This window comes from Ambystoma mexicanum, chromosome 8 (genome assembly GCF_040938575.1).
Source record: "Ambystoma mexicanum isolate Mex_15411 chromosome 8, UKY_AmexF1_1, whole genome shotgun sequence".
Classification (NCBI taxonomy): Eukaryota; Metazoa; Chordata; class Amphibia; order Caudata; family Ambystomatidae; genus Ambystoma; species Ambystoma mexicanum.
The window spans coordinates 778,944,495-778,966,161 of NC_090929.1; the positions used below are offsets into that span (position 1 = coordinate 778,944,495).

General features: G+C 43.3%; 1 protein-coding gene across 1 annotated transcript in view; it reads right to left on the reverse strand.

Moving 5' to 3' along the window:
• The window catches only part of LOC138472439 (hexokinase HKDC1-like), a 1,340,644-nt gene that overhangs the window by 468,073 nt on the left and 850,904 nt on the right, over positions 1–21,667 (reverse strand). The window lies entirely within an intron of this gene.

A 21,667-nucleotide genomic window follows, 5' to 3' on the forward strand; every position in this document is an offset into this window, starting at 1 on the left:
AGAAAATCAAGGATGAAGTATTCAAAGATAATGTGATAGGGTGTTTAAAAGGATTTTCACATCGCATATTGCTCAAGTCGGGTTCTAAGCCAATAGCCCAAAAACTCAGGAATGTACCATTGGCTCTCAGGACTGAAGTCAAAGAAGAATTACTTAAGTTGGAAAGGCAAGGCATTATCGAGAGGGTTGACGCTGCAGAGTGGGTTTCCCCTATGGTTATAGTAAGAAAAACAACAGGAAAAGTACGATTGTGTGTCGATATGAGAGAACTGAACAAGTGTGTAATTCCGGATAGGCACCCATTGCCTAACATACAAGAACTGATATCCACACTAGGAACTGCAAAAGTTTTCTCTACACTGGATCTCACGGCCGCCTATCACCAGATCAAATTGCATGATGACTCCAAACAATTGACGGCTTTCATCACACCAGAAGGTCTTTATCAATTCCGAAGGATGCCCTTTAGTCTAATTTCTGCGGTATCATCTTTTCAGAGAGTCATGCAGAGTATCCTAGGAGATATGGAAGGAGTTGTGTTATTCCAGGACGATGTATTAGTTTATGCAAATGATCGGAGTGAGCATAATGTGAGGCTCAATAAGGTACTAGGGAAGCTGCACCAGGCAGGAATGATTTTGAGTAAGGAAAAATCTAAAATAGACAGAAAAGAGATTGAATATTTGGGACACGTAATATCTGGAGAAGGAATCAAACCAAAGAAAGATTTAGCAGATTCCATCAAATCAATGATTGTACCGAATAACAAAGAACAACTCAGAACATTCATCAGGATGGCAGAATATTATGCAAAATTTATGGAAAACTTTTCTGACCATACAGTGGAACTGAGAAAACTAAAAAAATCGAACAAGAAGTTTGTGTGGGACAAAAGAAGTGAAAAAGAATTTTGTTCTATTAAGGAAGCGTTTGCTAGAGCCCCGGCACTTCAAACCTTCGTAAGAGGTAGAAAAACTGTAATTACAACGGATGCGAGTGAAGTGGGACTTGGTGCAACCTTATCACAATGTCATGACGGACAAGAAATGGTCATTGCCTTTGCATCCAGACTCTTAAAAGGAGCAGAAAAGAATTATGTCACAATCGAGAAGGAGGCTCTAGCAATAAAATCGGCCACTGAAAAATGTAAGTGTTTTCTGTGGGGAGTAAAGTTCAGTATATACACAGACCATAAGCCATTGGTGGAAATTTTTAGTACCAAGGGTCTCGATAAGGTATCTTGTAGAATCAGGAGATGGGTGTCCAGACTACAAGAGTTCAATTTCAAGGTTATTCATATTCCTGGATCAAAGAATACCACAGCAGACTGCCTCTCACGCCTCACAGGTGTGGACAAAATGGATGGCGATTCAGAAGATCTAGAAACTGTATGTGTGGTATCAAACCAAGCTATATCTAAACAGGAGTGGAATGATGAAATGGAGAAGATGTAACACTACAGGAAGTAGTGAAGATTGTCAAAGAAGGAAGGTGGAGGAAGAATGAGGTGTTTCGCACTGAAGTCAAAGCTTTCTGGGATGTACGAGATGATCTATATTTGCAAATCGAATACCTCATGAAAGGTGATATATTGATACCTCCGGCCAATCTCAGAGAGAAGATTATGCAGATGGGTCATGAATGCCACCATGGCATTGTAAAGACCAAGAGAAGGATTAGAAACACCTATTGGTGGCCTGGAGTTGATCGCCAGATTGAAGACCAGATCAAGAAGTGTATCCTTTGCTCCAAAAGTGATAAAATATGTATGGGTGCTAGTTACCCGATGGTGATGAGAGATATTCCTGAAAGTCCATGGTGTACGATTGCTATGGACGTGATTGGCCCAATATGGAGTGGTGGATGTTCAACGTATGGCTTAGTGGTCATTGACATGTTAACCAGATGGGTTGAGATTAAGTTCTTGCCACAGGTTACTACACATAAGGTCACTGAGTTTTTGGAAGAACTATGTGAGAGAGAAGGGTATCCCGAAGAAGTTTTAACAGATAATGGTTCACAGTTTAGAGCCAAAGAAATGGAAAGGTATTTGAGTGAAAGAGCCATTAATCATAAGCTATGTGCAATAGATCACCTACAAACAAATGGCATTGTGGAACGATTTAACAGGGTGATTAAGAATCCCATCAAGTTAGCATGGGCAAATGGAGAAGAGTGGAAAAGAGTTGTTAAAGATACTCTCTTAGCTCACAGATTCACACCTGACAGCACCACAGGTGTCTCTCTTCCTGAGCTGAGTAGGGCCAGAAAAGCTAATATAAAACTTTTCCCAGGATGGATGAGTGCTGTGGCAGGGAATGTGGTTAGTCTGGATGGAGTGAAAGAAAGTGTTGAACAGAGACAAATGAATAATAAGAGACTGCATGATAGCAAGTCTTTCAGGAGAAGACCTGAGCCTCATGTGGGTTGTTTAGTTAGAATAAAACTTCCAGTAAACCTGAGACATGATGGATGTCAGTGGTCTAAACCAGTTAGAGTACTAGAGGTATATTCACACGCAGTAAAAACCCAGGATGGTAGAGTATGGAATAACGAGAGGGTTGTGGTTCTGAAGGATCAATGTTTGGAAAACAAGCCTGGTGATGTGATTGAGGAGAGCAGCGAGAGAAGTAGGGAATCCTGTAGGGTATCTTCCTTGGCAATTCCTTCAGATAACCATCCAGAAGAAACCAGAAGGAAGACTAAAGTCGGAAGACACTAGAGGCGACCGTGACATCTTTCATACTATGTTATTTAGCTAATTTAAAATGTGTTTCATAAGGAAAGGGGATGTGTAGTGTTTTCATTACACTTTGCACAGCACGTGTTAATAATGCAGCACGTGAGAACTGCACAAGGAGCGAGAGCGAGACTGAGAAGAGAGGATTCCAGTGTGGAATGCGAAGGAGCGACAGTTGGAAGAGAGAGAGGAAGAGAAGAGACGTTTGCAGTTCATGTCCCCTACATAGAGATACTTTACTTATAAAACAGTTATTTGTAACGTTAATATATCGTAATAAATATATATTATATTTACCTCTTATTACTGTCCCCATTACTTCAGAAAGGAAAACACAGTGTTTCTTTAAGGTTGGTAAACAAGGGTAATTCTTGGGCTGACATCCCTCATGTGGTTTAGCACTGGGATGAGGAAGATGAGGACTTGGAGTAATGAAGATTACCAGTAAGCAATCAGGGCGTTTCTTTGGTTTGGGTGGGGCCTTAAATGTGTTTGTGTCCCAGGCCCTAACATTCCTGAAGATGGGCCTGACTCATTCTATTAGGGGCCTATTTAGTCCCTTTTCAAGAAGGGATGGTTTGGGTTTAGGAGAAAGGAGAGTGCTGTTTAGTTGATTCTGTTTTAGGCATTTTCTTGGAACTTGGAAGGTTCATTGACATACTAGGCATCAGGTGTATTATTTGCAGCTTTTAATCACAGAGTACATTTTAAGCTACTGTCATTCTATTTCTCTAGGTGTTAGCGCTCTGCCGAAGTTTATTAAAAGTATTAAGGGAGCAGATTTGGCCTGAGTATGAGACACACCTTTTGAGAAATAAGATATGAGCAAAGCATTTTCCAGTTGAGTTTTTTTCATCTTGCTAAAGACTTGACATATGTTGTAGAGGGCACATTAGGAAGGTCGATATGTAATTCTTAATGGTTCATTGTATGGAGAAGCAGTGGTGATCGCTGCAGATTGCTCCCCAAATGAAGCTCAAAATACACAATCCAAGAATGTCCTCCTAAATAACAGGAATGGGCAAGGAGACCAGAGACTCTTTCAGGGGTCCTTAATAGGGCTAAGGCTAGATAGAGATAGAGTTGCTGGGGGAGCACCAAATCCTTGAAGGAAAATCATATGGCATTAAAAGATATGGTCTGCGGGACATTTAGGGAAAGTACAATGCCACTACTAAAGATTTCTCATTCATCATCCATGTTCATAGGACCTACTCTCATATAGATTATGTGTTGGTGGCTGAGAAGATTTAATATGATGAAGAAATAACAGACATTTGTCAGATGGTCTGTTCAGATCATGCCCTGGTTGACTGTGTGTTAGAGCTAGAGATCTATCCTTGTCATGTCCAGTGGGAGTAGGAACCCCTCTCAGTCTGGTTGGGGAGGCTTACCAGGGTTACCACCAGAGCCAGTCCTACCACAGAGGTGGGTTGTGGAAGTTGTGGAGGCCCCAGTCCCTGCCCCTTCCACTTGTGCTGGGGTGTATGACAGTGGTACCACTGTCTATCAATCTAGGCCTGCAAAGCACCATTCTGGCCAGTGTCTTTCTCTTTCTACTGCAGGGCCCATCACTCTATCAGCCGTAATAACACCAGGAGCAAGCACCCGAATGAGACCAAGATCTACAACTAGGAAGCAGAACAAGCCACGCAGCAGCAGAGATCAAGTACATTGCTATTGAACTTGCTCTAAAAGAAACAATGCAGAAAACTCCACAACCCACCCACCATGAGTGACCCACACCGGTAGAACGCAGAGCCAGGGCACAGAATGCTTAAAGAGACTTAGGCTAATTTGGAGAGGACGCTTACCTGCATGGGGACAGAGCAGCAGCACCCTCAACAATCTGGCACACCTGAGAGGCAGAATGATGGTCCCCTGAACGTGGACATTTATTGTGGCGAGCCAACATTATGGTAGTCCCATGATTTAAAAGGGGTTGGGCCTTGCAACCCATTTGAATCTTTCCCTGCCTGTAACACCTCCTGGGGGCAAAGGACAGTCAGCGGCTGGCCTGGGGAACTAGGTGAGGGAGTGAGCAAATGCAGGGGAAAGGGGGGACAGGAAGCGGGATGGCATGGGTTATCCAGGTGAAGTCAAGGGAGGAGCAAGATAAACAAGAGAACAGCTTGATGAAGGATGGAGCAGAGGACCCTGGAGGAGATTTATTGATGGAGTATGCATGGTGAGGTATTGGTTGGTGGGAGAGTGTGGTACTGATGTTTGAGTGTGTGAGACAGGTATTAGTAGTGGCATAATAGGGAGTGAAAGAAAGGTGTGGGTAGATTGCAGTGTAGAGTGAGGGGGTGGTAGTGTGAAAAGGGGAGAAGTAGTGCGGACAGGGGAGAAGTAGTTGTGTGTAGAGGGGAGAAGTAGTAGTGTGGAGTAGGGAGAAGTACTGGTGTGGAGAGCAGAGTAGTAGTGTGGAGAGGGGAGTAGTTATGGTGTAGTAGTAGAGTTGTAGTAGTAATAGTATAGGGGAGTAGTTGAGGCATGGAGAGAATGGTAGTCATAGCCTTTAGATAGGTAGTGGTAGTGGGGTGTAGTGAGATGTGAAGTGGAGTGAATAGAGAGAGTAGTAAATAAGATTGGAGGGTGGAGGTAAGTAGCAGGAAGTGTGTGCAAAGGGCTTGTTGCAGTGTCCAGACAACTGCTGTTTCGCTGTGGCTGCTATCCCTGTGCCTCCAAAGCAGCTTCTGTGCATCAGAGCACCAAAGGAGGTAAGTAGCAGGAAGTGTGTGCAAAGGGCTTGTTGCAGTGTCCAGACAACTGCTGTTTCGCTGTGGCTGCTATCCCTGTGCCTCCAAGGTAGCTTCTGTGCATCAGAGCACCAAAGGGCCCAAGGATGAACTGAGGGGAGAGGGGAGCGCCGTCGCGCTATTAGGCCCCACCCACCTGCGCCTGGACTCACCCCAAGCAGGAAGTGAGCCGTTAAAGCCGGCTCCCAGGCACCCTTGCGGAGCTAAGCCCTTGTGTGCAAAGGACATGTTGCAGTGTCCAGACAACTGCTGTTTTGCTGTTTGGCTGCTTGCTGCGGCTTAGTCGGGCATCTAACTCCACAACGGTGGATAGTTGGAGACGGCTCTCCGCCTTTGTCATTTCAACGGCGCGGTAATCTATATGAGGAGCTGCACTACGAAAATGAAGTCTGCAGCTGTGGTTTAAGAACTCGCCTTCAGGTAAGAAAAAGATTCACTTCTCTCCCAGAAGTAGAGGGAAATCCTGAGCAAATAACTAAAGTGGTGCAAAAAGACCTGCCCGTGTTAAAACAGTCATGTCTACCATTTAACACAAAGAAGAGAAAGAGCCTCTCTGTGGGGGCCGTAATGATCGCTGAAAAGAACATACTGATACCCTTGGAAACGGAGGTAGAATCAGACATAATCCCTAAACCCAAGGACCCCCAAAGTGCCCTCCCCATCCCAATCCTAGCCGAAACCAGAAACCATCTATCAACAGATTTGGGAATAAACCAAAGCACGGAGGAACGATTAGTAAATGGGCAACTGGGAGATCGCTGCAATAGCTATCTAGGGGAAAATGATTTGGCGGAAAGTTCTGCCCCTCCTAAAGAGCACGGAGACTGTATGATACAAACAAAGGAGGAACCATCTGAGACCCCTGATAGAGCTCAGGATAGGCCAGCAAATGAAATTGAGGCAGAGAACCGATAATTACGTGAAAAATCAAGAGTGGGCGAAGGAGATCGCTCCAACCATTGTCCCTGCGGAGCGCCACAAACCCCTGAGGGGGGTAAATATAATCAGAACTCGGGGCAAAAACCAAAAAACTGTTATTGATTTGGTCCAGGCCACCCCAGACCAGGAGGGGATGGTCCACCCAACCAAAGAGAAGACTGGCTCTTTAACGGGAAATGTGATTGAAAGCCCTCCAGGGAAGGAGTCAAATTCATTCATTGGCGGCCCAAAATGCGTAAAGGAAGTTGTTAATCAAACCCCAAGCTGAACTGCCTCTTCGGAGGCCTTATGGATAAATGCTGATCCCTGGGATCTTGAAGGCCTAGGCCATTTGGAAGAAGCCCCGCAGGAACTCACTATTTCAAAATCAAAAAAATTCCAAGAATGGAAGCTGTAGGTGCAGAATCCATAAGGAACGATATTTTCATGCCATATATGGGGGAAAACCGAAATCAAGGATATAAATCTACCCCACAATTGAAAAACCAACAAAGTGAAGAGAGGGTAATGGATGAAAAAAACGGCGAGGGCAAAGGGAGAGATCATCCGAACCCCTTTCAGGAAAGAGCGATGGAGTTGCTTATGGACGGGTGGAGCGAAGATCAAACCTGGACGCCGGTAGAGAGACCCAAATCATCTGGGAGTCTAAGTGGAAGCGAAAGCTCAAATACGCCTGTAGTAAACCTGAGCAACACAAGGCTGGCGAATAAAATCATGCAAGATATATCGATCTTGATGGGAAAAATTGAAAGAGAGAAAAGGAAAAGTTCCTCCTTCATAAATCAGAAGATTGCAGCATTAGACAAGGAGCAAGCTAAAATGGGGTGTTTGGGAGATGAAGATCATGAAAAAAACCCGACCAATCCCTATGAGAAACAAACGTTGACTAAAATGACTCAAACATCGGCTGCTGTAGAAGAAAGGTTGACACAAGAAGGGATGTACAAAGAGAAAGCGTCACAATCAATTAGTGAGGCCTGTAAAACTGAAAGGCTAAAGGATACTGCGCACATCCAAATGTGATCATGGCATCCCTAAACATCACGATTACTCCATTCCTAAAACTTTATGAGGTGATAAAGGACTCTTTACAAGAAGTTGTTTGCACCAATATACAAATTAAAGAGGCAAACTTGCAAATGGAATCCTCTCTGAAGAGACTAGATATAAGAATGGATAAGGAAGCAGAGCAAACACAAACTTGGCAAAACCGCCTTAGTGATTTAGCGAGAAAAGACGCAAACAATAAATCATTATTGATGAGGCAGTCTTGGAGGACTGCAAATGGATGAGAAGCCTATACAAAAAGGAAAACGAGCCGGACACGTTGGGAGGCAATATAAAAGTTGGAAAGGGTCCAATGAAACTGAAACAGAGAGAAGGTGTCCAACCAAAACAAACAGGCCGAAACCCTGACGATGTAATCCTGATCGCTCCACAAAAGCAGGCAGTTAACAGAGGCGAGCCCATATCCAAACAAAATCAGTCAAACTTTGCAATCTTTGCAGGCGCTACTTTAAATGCCCAGGACACCGAGGGTGGAAAAGGAGCGGCCAAAAAATTGGAAAAGGAAAAAAAATCAAAGAATGAAACCCTAAAACGGAAAGTAAATGGCTCCAGAGCTTTCCTGCGAAATATAAGAACACCACCAAAAAGAGAAAGCCTGCAATGCGCAAAGAAGCCCAGAAGGGAAATGACACTCAGAGAGCTAGACCCTTCGGAGGAACCCAGGGCAAACGGAACAATAAAGACCATTGAAATACACAAGGAGGAATGAAAAAAAGAAAAAAAGAAGACAAAAGTGGTAGGAAGCGAGAGAGGGAAGATGGTGGGTAGAGTAGGAGGGGTAGTGCAGGAGAAAGGGAGTATGACAGCAAGATACAGGGTGAGGAGTAGTTGAGCATATAAGGCGAAGAGCACGAGGGTTCATAGTGCCTGGGATGCCTCCCTAACACAACAATCATCATCCTAGGGACACTAGAGCAGGGTTCACCTAGATTGTTCCAGAGAGAGACTAGATAGATTAGCCACTTGCCCTTAGGTCATCACCAGCAGTCAGGTAGGCATTAGACAGAAGGGGTTACCAATATCTAGTGACATATCTTGGGTTAGAAGGACGCCTGTTCTAGTGAGGAAGCTCTGTCCCCAGATTAGATAGAGAGGGGCAGCCCCCTTATGGAGATTACTGACATATAAACAAATGAAAACCGTTAGGCTGTCTTTGAGAGTGGGTGCGTTCTTGAGACCACCTGTGACAACTGTCACATAGAGGGAGGAACAGCATACAGGCTACCAAAGCCTTGAAAGTTATCTCTAGAATTTACTTGTTGTACAGGTGTATAAAATAGTTTTTCGACACCAACAGTCTTGAACACAGCAAAGAAGGGACATGTAATTGAAAATGAAAGCAGACTGACGAAGGTTAGGGTGCAAGAGAAAGCATTCTGTACTGAGCTGTCGCTAAACTCACAAAGCAACATAAAGCCACTGGATCTTGCAAATAAATAGAGAGTTACAGCTTGCAAAGGAGCATTTATAGGCCCTACAACTCAATAAAATGGAATATCGGATACAAAGAGCTAATCGGAAATATTATGAATTAGGAAATAAGCCAAACAGGTTGCTTGCTTTTCAACTGTAGGCTAGAATTAATGCAATTAGAATTGTCCAGTTGAAAGAAAATTCTGGTGGATTAGTCTATAGTGCAAACATAAAAGGTAACTCATACTTCTCTGTACACAAAGAATCAGCACCAAGAGGTCAGTTCCTTCTTAATCAAAATACATCACCCGAAATTATCACTTTCAGATCAACAGCAAATTGATGCCTCCATTTTTAAAGAGTAGATTATTTTAGAAATTAAGATGTTAAAATGTCACAAAACCCCTGATCTAAATAGATTAATTCCAACGTTCTATAAAATATTTCAAATAGTTCATCTTGCTCTGTTGAATAGTCTGTTAAATTATATTAGGGTTAAAGGAGTAGTCAACTCATCAATGTTTAAGGTCAATATCAGTGTACTGCCTGAGCTAAGGAAATATCGCTGTTGTGCTCTTCATATGGGCCAATTACTCTCCTTAACACTAAGGCAAACTTCTATGTGCAGATACTAGCAAGTCAGTTAACATCTTTGCTCCCTGTCCTTGATAGGTGAGAATCAGTGTGTTTTCATCGAGGGTAGATAAGATTCTAACAAGATTTACCCGAACCTGCTCGGAGACTGGCGAACCTGCTACTGGTCCTAGCATGCAGAAGAATAGCATGCAGCTGGGGGAGGGGACCACCACCGAATCTGCGACAATGGCTACGAGACATCACATATTGCTAAGACGTTCCAGCTATATTAGAACATTACCCCTGCATGCACGTCCTCCAGACAAATGGGGCTTTTATATAGCATACCTAATATCAACAGATGATGAACTGACATCACAGACTCCATCCCCAACGCACAGCCAAGGTGAGTCACCACAGACAGCTACCACGCCCCCTGATGTTACCCAACAGCTAGACTTTTGACTCAGAATTACACGGCCGTGGCATAGTATTGGGTTTTTGTTGTTTAATTGTGTGAAAAACTCAATAAAGAAAACTTTAAAAGAAAAGATATATAAAATAATTGATCACACTGATGTTGTGCAGTATTACTATTATTCAACACTGAGAAGGTGTTCAACTGGGCCAATTGATAATTTCTCAGAGGAGTACTGAATAGGTTTCGATGTAGCCCAGGGTTTCAACATTAGTAAAGGCCATATATGGCCACTCCCATGGCCCCATGCCCCGAGTGAGAACCAATGTTTTTCTTTCAGAGTCTTTTTGGGGTTCCTGGCATGAACACCTTTATTTGCACTGAATTTTGAACCCTTGGGCCAAGGCTATTCAAGATTGCAGGTGCATTTCTCATATAGGCAATGCAGGGAGGCTTCATTGTTTGCCACCAAAATGTTTTATTAGCTCTACCCAGAGTCTTCCATGATTATACTGATGAAGTTACTGAGCGACTTAAGGAAGGTGTCAGATTTTAAAGAACATGATGCTAAGTCTGAGTCGCTTATCCTCTCCTCTTCTATCTCACCAATCAAATCTGTAAAGATTGCTAGTCATTCTCTAAACTATTTGGGCTTTAAATGAACAAATATGATATCTGGACCTTATGTAACCAACTACCCACATTTATTTTCTGAGATCAGGGAGGTTCTTCGCTCCTGAAGACTACTAGCCTTGTCTTGGTTCGAGTGAATCTTTTCCAATAAGATTGATGTTATCACTATTCTTCTCTTTGCTTTTCAGGTCCCAGAAAAGTCCTTAGTGCACATTCAGAGAGATATTGACAGATGTATATTGAATGAGTTGCAGCCCAGAGTAGCTAAGAAAATCATGTTTGTTCAAAATGAATCAGGGGACTTATCTTACCCGAATATATTAAAATATTTTCAGGCTGCCCAGTAGTATACTATACAATGGTGAATGGCGGAATCCAAACTCAATGACACTCGAAAAAATCCTGAAAGATGAAGTAGCTTATAAGCTACTAGCAATAAGGACTACAATGCAACTTAGGGATGGACTGACAAGGAAGGGCCTACTCACAACTTTCCCCAGCCCATTCTCAACAATGTATGGCAATCCTCAGTTCAATTCGGCCTACAGGATTAAAGGGAGGACTCGTATGTTCTCAAACAATAACATAACTGTTCCTTACAATGTAAGGATGACTTTGGGTCAAAAGAAGAAGAGGTACCGAGGTACTTGCAATTGGGCCATTGCTTACACAGCGCAAAGTGAATAAAGCAGTGACCAAACAATGTACTCATCGGGTGCTAAATGTCTCCTCTCAAGGCTATATTCTTTGGGGACTCTCCAAGGGAGGTACTAAAATTGAAATTTGTTGAGGACTGGCAAAGGGATTTGGGGACAGAATTGTATTTAGAGAAGTGGGAGTTAATACAGACTAGGGCATGCTTCTCTTCTATATGCACACAACACAATTCAAGATGATGTACTGCAAGTATTGTGTACCAGATGTATATGTGAAAAAATAAGGTCTTTGCTGGAGGGGGCATGATGGAGCAGGACCCTTTCAGGTGTTGGGTCCTGGTGATGTCCAAGATCCGCATAATCAGTGCTTGAACTTTACCTAAGGATGCACAGGACTATTTACTTAGTGCCCCAATAACAGATGTTTACCCATTGTCTAAAATAGTGAATTCCTCTCCTAGACATTGTTATCGGCTCAACTACTCGTTGATGGATGGGGAAAACTACAAGGGCAACAGAATTGGGAGAATTGTATGGGAAATTGTGGGCAATCATCATCGATGAAAAGCTTACGTATTTGCTCCAGGATAAATTGGCCCTTTTTTGAAATATGGAATCCCTTGCCAAATTATGTGAAAAGAAGCAACAACAACATGAACTGCCCGGCCAGCATGTGCCTTTTGGAATATTGATATGACTGATGCTGGGGTTGCTCTGTAACTTCTATGGTTTTCAAACCATAGTGCTTCTATTCCTTTTGGGTGGGAAATGGATGGTGATGACTAGAGTTAATTGCGGGTAAGATGCTTTCTATTCCAGTTTGCTTTAATGTATTTGACTTTCATGGAAAAGACCTGTGGTATAACCTGTTTATCAATTTGCATTAATATTATATATTCACGAGAGTGCAATGGACCTCTACAGTGCAATTAGTTTTCGGGGACAGTGTAAGTGAGAGGATTTCAATTTTATTTAATTTAGTTGTTTGTTCGTAAATGTATTCATTTAAATAGATGGGAAAATACTTTTGCTTTATAAACCTAAATTAAAAAAAGGAAATATTTGAATCTGTTGCTACCGAGATAAAAGTTAAAACATTAGTCTGTACAGGCTATGAATGAGGCTTCCCTTTCTATTAGTGGATAGTTGAGCTTGGTTCCCTTGAGGGTCCTAGAGGCAAAGGCGATAGTTTACTCCCTATTACCAACTGGTTAAGCGAGGCCCCTGAAACTCAAACATTATAATCTACTGTGAAGATGATTCCATCTTTTATGGAGAGCCTACCTTAAGTTGGCACATTGGAACTCTAATAGTGTAAAAGCCACAATTGCATTCAGCTGACCATTCATATCACATCGTTTTCTCAAGCAAGGCTTAAGAGATGTTGTTTTGGGGCAAACCCCATCCCAAATGTATGACAATATTCAGCTAGACCCAAGAAGGAGTGCAGTTGGCCCATGTCTTTTGCTGGGGGTGCTGGTCTAATGGCATCAATAAGACTGGTGCAGGGATTGACCCTCACGGCAGAGAGGGTGTGGCCCAGATATTTCAGGTCTGATAGTCCTATCTTACATTTGGTTCTGTTTGGTTTAATCTACACAATTTTGTATAGTGGACTGTGTGGTGTAAGGAACTCATGGTGGCAACAGTAAAGACAGACACATGCGATCACAGTTCAAGGGTGTTTACTGAACTTCATAATGGCTGAGATAAACGCCTAATCTAAACCTAAATCTAAGATGGGAGCAAGCTACGACCATCAAATAATAATAAGGCAGTCCTAGTGGCGTCTTGTCAAAATAAAAAGGGCCTATACTAAAAAAAACTATTGCCAATCCTTACCACTAAGTTATAAAAAGAGTGCGGGATAATGTTCACCAGAAAAGAAAAAAGTGTTCAGAAAATGATAAATCAGGATGGTATGGCTGGGTCTCTCTTTCCCATGTTTTTAGCATGGGACAAGGTGGGACTTCTGAGCACAGCACACTCCTGGGCCTCTTCAGCACGAGGTTCACAATTCCTGTTCAATGATACCAGAACCTTCAGGGGCCAAGTCTCTTTTCTACCAAGTCTCTTGCCTTAGAAGGCCTGATGGATCAAAACAACAAAACAAACAAAAGTTCCTTCAGTAATCTTGCACCTTGGGCGATTGCTCTTCGCTCCTTGGATCTTCCCCTGCCGGGCCCGGATCCTTCTTGCAACTTAGGCCTCCCTCCGTCGGGTTCACTACGGCCTTTCAAATGCAGCTTGCAATATTCAAGAGTCTTAATGTTTTTTCAAGCAACTTCCTATTGCAGACAACCATCGGCTGGGTTCACTGTTGTCGCACAATGTTCACGGGTGTATTACTCTTCACCCCAACTCGCAGGCATCCTCCATCGGGTTCACATAGCCATTTTTAATATAGTTAGCTTTTCCACTGTCATCCCTCCATCGGGTTCACATAGCCATCTTTAACACAGTTCATGATTTGCTCATCTCATCTGAAAGCCGGGTTTCCCTTTCCTAGCTTTCTTTCAGCATCCCTCCTTTGGGTTCACACTTGCCTTATTTTACAATACGTTCTCTTCAGAAAGTGGGGGTTCCCTTCCCCTAGCTTTCTCTTGGCAATGGGTCAGAAACTTTCGAGTGTACAAGGGATTTGACATGACCCTTGTAGGACCACTCTGACACCTTACGCTGCCCTTTCCTAGGGCCTTCTGGTACTTGCAGTTTCAATACACAAGGGCCAGCCAGAGTCATTCAACTGATCACTACTAATGCCCCTGACCACTCTGCAGCTGGCCCTTCTCTGGGCTTTCCCAAAAGTTCAAACACACAAGTTCTTTGTTCTCAAGTTGTTGCGTTCATCTAATGTTGCCACTTGTACTCTGGGGCTCAAACACAGTTCAGTTTCCTATCAGCTTCCTCCAACTCACTGAATGTCTTGAGTCTACTTGGCACTTGGCTTGGCTTGCTGTTGTAGTTAAGGACGGTACCACAGTTGCCAACATGCCTCCCTGCCTGTGTTATCAATGCGGGAGGCCCCCATGCACCGTTGACATCTGTTGCGCCACACGTCAGCTATGTTGCCCAGTCTTGTAATTCCCTTTTTGCAGAGGCTTCGCAGGTCTGAGTTGAAAAGGTCAAGGGCAATTCCCCCTTCTTCGTCCCTCCTGGTCTTGCTGCCTTTCTCCTCCTTTTGAACTGCTGGTTCGGTGCAGCTGTTTCTTCGTGTGTCCTGCCTTGCTCGTAGTGTGCTCTCATGCTCCCCCTCTGTCAGGTGTGCGTGGTTATAGTCAATTTCCTGACTCTATCTGACCTGTGTGTTGGGACATGTCAGGTAAACAGCTCTGGTGCTAGTCCGTTGTTTGTTACGGTGTAAGAAAGTGTTTGTGTCAGAAAAGAGGGGCGGGGGGTAGTGCTTCCAAGTATCCGACAGGGTAGGATGGGGAAAAGGTATTAGAAGCAAGGGGATACTGCTTCTCAACGTTCAGTGTTCCACTTCCACTCCCCGAAGACCATTCATCCAGGTGATCCTCCCCATGGGTCCACCCGCAGGAACTGGATCCAATAGCGATGGCCGTGTCCTGGCCACATGGACGACAGATCTCTGGGAACTAGCGGGTGAAACACCTTCGGGTTTCTCACAGTGGTCAGGGCAATTTCTGCTATATCATCTTTTTCTTCTATCTTATAACAGGTGCTCCCCATACCACTTTCCCTTTTACTCTGCACACTCCATTATCCCCTTACCTCCCCTTATCTCCCCTTATCTCTCACCTACATACACTCCGCCCCTATATATATCTACATTCAGTGAAAAAACTTTATTTAAGATATACATTAATTCAGTAAAAAAACGTTTGTTAAAGTGACTTTAAAGTGTCAATGTAAAGTAACAAGACCCCTGAAAAGTAGCAGGTGTTGAAAGCTATGTCACCTTAACTATGAGGACCTCATTGCGCAGCCCATAAGTACAATGATGACATGACAGTAGTAGGACGAGGTGCAGAGAGGCGGGTAATGGGATACTGGGACGAGGAAGATGGTGGTGGCGGTAATGTAATGAATTTCTAATGGGGTATTTGGATCAGAACGGGGGTGGCTTGGTAATGCATCAGGTTCCTAATGGGTTCTGGGACAAGGAATAGGGAGGTGGGGTAATGCAATTGATTACTAATGGGGTACTAGGATAAGCAATAGGGAGAGGGTAATGCAAACGATTACCTATGGGGCACTGGGATGGTGATTGGTGTAATGTGCTGAGGTAGAGGGAGTAGGGCTAATAAGGAACTGGACTGGGATGAGTGAAGAAGAGGTAATAGGGAGCTGGGATGAAGATGAAAAGGTGGGGGTGAATCGAAGTCTTCATTTTGAAGTCACATGAAGTGCTTGTATAATCAAAACAAAGGGTATTGAAAACATGCCTCAACATGCAAAAGTCCTGGATTGCTTTCTAAATTCACATACTCCTCTCTCCCAACTAGCATCTACTGTGCTTGCCACATCTCATAACTTTATATTTGTAAAGTATTTTGCTCTTTCCTTTTGCCACTTGAAACAAATCTAAATCTCAGATCTTGATATCAGGAAAACAAACCGTTTAAAACATGGACCTAGCTCAAGAGCTGCAGAGCACTGTCCAGGGTCTGGGTAGCCTGCGTTTGGGCGGGCTTCTTTCAACGGTCTTGCAGTACTGTGAATTATGTTCTGTTCATCAGTCTGTGTGTCCACGAGGGGATTACGCCATTTAAGTGAAATAAACGCTGCTTGCCATGTACGCATTTCGGGGGATGCTCTCCCTAGGTGGCGGGTGGTGCACCGCCTATCTAATAGGGATAGCGGGAGAGAATCTGTCCCTCGTCGCCACTTTTCACATTCATTGAGTCATACTTTCAAATAAAACCCCCAAAAATACCAGAAGAAAGTGAGACTAGCCTCACTATTAGATCATGTCTCGTTTGCATCTAGGGGAGACGTCCTATCAGAGGATTTTTGGATTTATTCACCCTCTGCTCTGGAGGCTCCAGGTGATTACAAATGGTCCTCTTGGGTACTAAAATGTCCCTCTGTGTAGTGAAAGCCTAAAAGGAATACTCACAACCGGTGAGAGCATTTGATTTCTAACTTGTCCTAGATCTGTTCTATGGATATCTTTATGATCATGAGAGAGGCTCACGATCTATTGGGTCGACCGGTTTCAATGACAAATTGTGGATAATGTCATCTTCATCAGGACCGATTGCTTCTAGACAAATGGTGTTACTCCAACATGTATCCTCTTGGGCAGATAAGGCGGTAACCTCCGTCCCCTAGAAGGAGACAGAATGGGAAAGCAATGGGTTACTCCCAAATGATGCACTCTACTAACTTAGCTGTGGTCGTCATGGTTATAGCCGTGTAATTTGCCATGCAAATATATACTTGTGTCTTGCCGTCAAGACCGTAGGGTGCCTTAATCATAATAAAGGCTCGTACTTCTGAGCAGGAAAACAAGGGGTTGGGAAAAGGGGAATGGGTAAGTATTGTGTGGGATTTGCCAGGTAATGGGCTCTGTGGTCTATGAAAATACAGAGGATGATTTATCCTAGAGAGATGAGACTGCTGCACATCCATACAGCTGCAGGAGAATCCCAACCTGCACCACATGAGACACTAAATGTTTTGTAAGGAGTGTGCGCTGTCACTACATGAGTATATAGAACAGTACCACAGTCAAACCAAGTTTCTGCTTGTAGAGAAAATACCAACGCAGAACATACAAGACCCTTATAGGGTGACTTATTTAATTGCACACATGAGATATATCAAAGCCCATTTAAGAAGCCAACACGTGTTTCGACCCGCTTGGGTCCTTTTCAAGGCTGGGCATGTGTAATGAAAAATAATACAATCGATTTCAAAGATTTTATAGTGTCCATGCCATTGCCAATAAAGTATAAAGTCATTTCCAATGTTTCCCATAGTGCATTGCAATATTCGATTGAAAAGTCAAAACAAGGAGGACGTTCAGAGAACGAGGGTATTCATCCCAATGCATCAACAAAGGATTGTACAAAACTAATGCTTGCACAAGAGAAACTCTCTTGAAGCACGATACGGGAACTTCGGGTGCGTATACGAGAACATCTGAACAATCTGAAAGGACAGGATCCTAAACTGCCACTTGCCATACATTGGCAATCAACACACCAAATGGACAATATTAAGGGCATACGGTTTGTGGGACTGCAACAAGAATGACAACATGCAAGAGGAGGAGACCGACATCTCTTTCTACGGCAGCTGGAAGCTCGGATGATTTGTAAATTCAGGTGCACCACACTTGGTTTAAATCATGATCACAAATTGAATGTGTTTCTCTAAGTACCAGATGCAAACTGGCTTTAGATTAAACTTGCCTCTATTTTTGAAATTACGACTTTCAGGTTTAAATGCAGTGACTTTTTCATTTTCAGGATGTAGAGGGTTCAAACGGACAGGATAATCATATTAATTATATATATTCATGATTTCCAAACAAAAAAATGATACAAGGAGACCAGGAGGGTTTTTGTCTATCCCGAAGCAGTATCACACACTGGCACTAGATAATGATTTTTACAAAATAACACTAAATTCAGTTCTCCAGTACAACTAAGCAGCAACCAAAACAAGAGTGCACTCACAATGTTTTGGACAAGGAACATGCATTCAGTAAACAAATGTAAAGAGGTATGTGTTTATAGATTCACAAAAACCGAATAGATTGGACATTTATTAATTTTCCTTGGCAAGCACCTTTGATGTGGTCTGTTACTGACTCATGCTTATTTCTCACAACATATTCATGTTGGCACACGGAATAGATGAGATTAGTGGTTTTTGAGCTGACAGGCTAGATGTAAACAGCTGATGGCCGCGGTCGCGTGGTGACGCAAATGCTACTACGCGATGACGTGGGCACGGCCGGGTGACCATGTGACTGTGACCATAAAGGAATAATGGGAAATGCTCAGGAGTGCATATTGGCAGTGGATCTGAACCTGCCGACCGTGTGCAGCGCTTAATATCTTATTGTGGCATTCAAGCCAAGGATTGTGGCGAATTGAGTAAGTAGCGGGTACAATTTGAACTTTAACTTTAATCAGTCATTAATTTTGACAACCCTTAGGTACTCAGACCCATTATGCTAATGGAGGGTTCCTATTCACAGAGGTTAATACTTGGAGGATCTGCAAAGATCCGGATATTATGAGATGACACGCACCAAATTAAAGGGGTTTCTTGAACAGACTTTTCAAACAGCGTAAGATTACAAGGTAAATATGGAACTTTTTAAGCCCTAATAGATCACAAATGAATGCACCTAACAGTCAATACTATTCCATACTATTATTTCAAGTATGGCTTTTTCTGTTCTCTATAGAATATTTGGCGAAGTAACACGCTCCAGGAGAGGAATCAATTCCTCTGGCACACGACAGGCTTAATCGTTGTATGGAAATTGGTGGACTATGTATGGAAATTGGTGGACTACTTAACAAAATTAGGCAATACAACCTACTGCGCAAGTAAAAACTTGTCACATATCATATGACTTTGTTTGGTGCACAAATACACTAGCACTGGTAGGCACCGAGTTTGTTAAAAAATAGGAAATCACCACACATGGGGCCTCATTACAACCTTGGTGCTAAGTGCACCAACTTTACCACCATGGTGTAAACTCCGTTTACACCATGGTGGATGGCGGATTTACCGCCCCATTCCAAGGTGAGTGGGGCGGTAAATCCCCATTTCCCATTTTCCCTTCCCCATTCCCATTTTTGCCCCATAGGGCATAATGGGAGTGGGGAAGGCGCTAATTACGCCGCCGTAAATTACGGCGGCGTAATTAGCACCATGGCAGGTTAGCGCCATGGATTTTAACGCCTGCTAAAAGCAGGCGTTAAAATCAGAATCAGGCGTTAAGGGTTAACGGTGGCGTTAACCCTTAACGCCTGAGTTGTAATGAGGCCCATGGACTAGGTAAATCACGCATGGAGGTGAAATGTGATGCAACATTTACGTTTACTTCAATATACTGCTTTGGGGATGACCATCACCGGTCCTGAGCTGGAGCAAACTGATGATGTTATCATGAACTAGCTTGTTAATAACTACTTGGTTATACAATGTATTGATTCTGTTGTTCTCTCTTTTTCTTTTTCTCTCCCTTTGTCTCCCCTTTTCCTTCCCATCCATGTTTTGACTTTTCAATCGAATATTGCAATGCACTATGGGAAACATTGGAAATGACTTTATACTTTATTGGCAATGGCATAGACACTATAAAATCTTTGAAATCGATTGTATTATTTTGCATTACACATGCCCAGCCTTGAAAAGGACCCAAGCGGGACGAAACACGTGTTGGCTTCTTAAATGGGATTTGAAATATCTCATGTGTGCAATTAAATAAGTCACCTTAAAGGGTTTTATATATTCTGCGTTGGTATTTTCTCTACAAGCTGAAATTTGGTTTGACAGTGGTACAGTTCCATATACTCAAGTAGTGACAGCGCACACTCCTTACAAAACATTGAGTGTGTCACAGGGAGAGGGGAATGGTTGTGAAGAGGGGGGAGATCCAACTTTCAATTATGTGCGCATGCACTAATCCATTCGGCATATTTATTGTGCTTATTAGCCAACGGATTGCCCATGAAGAAAATTCCCTTATTAATGTTCTCATAGCACCTACCTAACCAGCAACTGATTGCTGCTTGGAGGCTGGTGGGTACTGGTGGTTGAGGCAGCACGTACAGTTAGTGCATAGCGTGTGTTTATCTGTGCTCATCGTAGTCTGCAATGACAGGAAAAATCCAGTCATCTATTCTTATCGATAGCCCTGTTACCTATTTCATGCTTGCTTTGCAACAACTTGCAAGCAATTTGCTGACGTCACTTTGAACCGCTTTTTCCCAGCCCGCTTACCTATGTGAGCAGCCACATCACCTCACTCGTGTCTCCGCTTGTTGCTGGCAAGAACAGAAGTGGCCAGTTTGGCGCAACCTATAGAAGTTCTGCATACGTTATCAGGGCGTGAATTGCATGCCTACCCTGTGGCTTGTTCGTGCCGATGCAGCCACCATTTTGGAGCAGTATTACTCTACTGCTCAAAAGGCTATTGCGCTGCCAAAAGGTTAATATTATACCAAGAAATGGCTCATGAAATTGCTTTTGGCATGCTGTTTATCAAGCACTAAATATATTTGTGTCCTGGGTCGAACACCTTTTATTCAAATCAAAACTAAAGTGTTGGGTGATGCTATTCGCCACAACTAATGCAAAATCTTATTTTAACATGTTGTTAGCGGACGGGTCATAACATATATTAACCTATGTCTAGAGTGGGTGGAGTAAACATTGGGTCGCTGAATAGTAGGCACGAAGGTGTTACAGGTTAATTGCCTGATCACTATTATCCCAGTGGGAGATCACACGGCTGTTCAGGTCACATGTTATCAGGTGCGTTATATGGGCTGTGAAGCCTGCTGTTGGGTGAGCACTGTACTGGGTATAGATAGGGTCTTTTTATTGGGTGATCAGAGCAACAAGATCACCACCAGCTGATTGTCGGAAGTGTGTCTACCAGAATCTGATTTAGATGGAAACTGTTCAGTGTGGCAGAGCTGCTAAATCGTGCCATTAAACTGCTTTGTTAAGACCCTGATTACAGGTATCTAAACAAAAAGTCCAGTTTTGTTCTTATGATCTTATTAAAATTGCCACCTTGTCTAGGCAGCTGTATCTTTTCAATTATTGACCAGTGGCACTCATCAGGGCCATGTCCCTGTGCCAAGAAATGGGGCACCAGGGGTGCCGGCAACTTGCCTGTCCGTAGACAGGACTTGTGTTCGATCATCCTTTTCCTGACCTGTCGTGTGGTCATTCCTATGTACTTAAGGTTGCATGAGCACGTGATAAAATAAATGACCCCAGTACTGTTGCAGTTAGTGAAGGTTTTCTGGACCCAAGGGGTCTTCCACCCATGTCGATTTGTGTGCTTTGTTTTGTTTGGGCACACATGGAACATCTCCCACATGGAGAATGGCCGGTTGGTGCTGTATTTGTCCACAGTGTTGGCTGGATATGTTCATGCTCCTCATTCTGGTGAGGTAGTGTCTGAACCAGCTTATCCCTTAAATTTGGCCTCCTTTTCAGGGCAAAAAAGGGAGACGGGAGAATGTTTTTCTCACTATTCAAAATCGGCCACAACTTTTTAATCTCACTTTTTATTTCATTAAACAGTGGGGAATAGCTGAAAACAGCTGATATGTTGTCACACGCCGAGGGTTTCTTGTGTTGCTCAAGGGTAACTGCCCTTGGTATATTTTTGCTTCATTTCTATGTGATGTTGACTATTCTGGTCGGATAGCCACGGTCCACTAATTGTGTCGTTAGTGTCTTTGCCTGGGAAATGTAGTCTGAGGTGTTTGTACACAGGCGTTGGTAC